Genomic DNA, 1,761 nt, shown 5'->3' on the forward strand with positions numbered 1-1,761 from the left:
ATAAAACCAGCAGATCGCATTTAAAAAAAACATCAAAAAACATTTAAAAACAGCAAAGGTAAGAAAAAAAGAAGACATGATATGCTATATATTAAATTGATTATATATTAAAATGCATATGCTAGGTAGATAGGTTTTTACCAACTTGGTAGTAACCATTTATGTATGCAGACAAAATAAAATAAAATAATGAAAACAGTGTTTGTAAGAAAGTACTTTTATGGAATTTAAGCTAAACTAAAATATTTTAATTTACAAAATACCAATTACTGAATGTAAAAAAGTTTATTTTTACATATTTAAATGTTTTTTTTTCTTTTACGGCTTATTTAATTGTAATATTTGAATGACTAAACATAAACATTGATGCTTTTGTGTTTTCATCAATGACCGAGGACAGATGAGGAGAAGCTGGATCAAAGATCATACTTTTACACAAAGTTTCATTAACCGTTTCATGCACAAAGTTAGATGAATAAGTGGAAAGAAACAGTGGAACTGACTCAAGTTATTTCAACTCTGATCACACAAAATGCAAATAAATGTTGATTCTAATTTCATAAAACGATTCCCTCAAGTCCTGATCGATTATCCTTTCATGTAATAACAGCTGTTTCTCATGAATATTTTGGAACCCAACTTCTGGCAGGAAATATGAATATATCCAGCTGATTATTTTGCTCATTTTGTATCACTTTAGTCCAGGTTTATGCAGAAATACAGGAAAAAAAGCCTTTTTTCAATTCTGTACCAAGGTAAGCTGGAGTTCATTCCTGCTCAGGTCAGATCTGTTTTTACAGCTGATTTATTGATCTGTGGATTTAACAGAAGCAGGCAGGGCTTCGGTATTTTCATAGGTCACCACATCATCATCACCATCCTCTTCATCACTGATCACCTGGAAAACACAGCACAGAGGTTCAGATACCCGTCAGCCTTTCACTTGGTGTCCAGATTTCTTTGTCAGTTATTTACTTTCATCCCCAAAAGATTCCCAATATTTTCATTATTATAATTTAATTGAAAATGAATGATGGAAGATTTAAAACTCACAGTTTTGTTATGATCAGTCTTGTTACCTGAAAATACAAAAAAAATAGCCATTTTTAGTTTTCACCGAATCCAACATTTTCTTGATGAAAGTTTCATGTGTTCATGTTTTCACCGTTAGTTTTTGTCCAGATGTGAACTGACACGACGATGATGGAGAGAGCTGCCACACCCACGGGAACATAGACCCTTCTCCACCAAAGACCTTCCAACACAATCAAGTATTGGACAGTTTTATGCTGCTATAATCTAAAATCATTTACCCATTTAAACTTAAATTTAAAAGAAAGAAGAAATTTAAAAGAAAGAAGAAATTTAAAAAATGCGGTTTCAATGAAACTAATTTTGCATAATCTTGCCTCTGGGAGGGCTTAAAGTCACGTAAATTAAACCTCCGGTTCTTTATCATAAATCATATCATAAATGACAAACCTGTATCATCATTTCTAGCAGAGGTGAATGTTGTTGATGGTGGTGGAGGGATTGTTGTCATCTGTGGGGCCGTTGAAGCTCCTGCAAGAACATTTAGTTTAGATCTGTTTGTTAAATTATGTTTCTCACTCAAACCAAAATTATTTTAACATCACAAGTTTTTTTGAATGAGAAAGTTCAAGCTGAAAATACTATTATATTAGTACTTACTGATGTTAACAGACAGTTGAACCTTAGAGTCTGTGACTTGTTTTCCTGATCTGAACTGTCTGCAGGTGT

The 1,761-nt window shown here is 32.5% G+C and overlaps 1 long non-coding RNA gene across 1 annotated transcript; it reads right to left on the reverse strand.

Moving 5' to 3' along the window:
• Nucleotides 1–1,049: 1,049 nt before the first annotated feature.
• Nucleotides 1,050–1,545, reverse strand: LOC133418531 (uncharacterized). Its single transcript, XR_009770457.1, has 3 exons — nt 1,483–1,545; nt 1,166–1,255; nt 1,050–1,079 (listed from the first exon to the last, which is right to left on the reverse strand). It is a non-coding gene; the product is annotated as an uncharacterized LOC133418531 (long non-coding RNA).
• Between the last annotated feature and the right edge of the window lie 216 nt (nt 1,546–1,761).

Source organism: Cololabis saira, chromosome 18, assembly GCF_033807715.1.
Source record: "Cololabis saira isolate AMF1-May2022 chromosome 18, fColSai1.1, whole genome shotgun sequence".
NCBI classification, from domain to species: domain Eukaryota; kingdom Metazoa; phylum Chordata; class Actinopteri; order Beloniformes; family Belonidae; genus Cololabis; species Cololabis saira.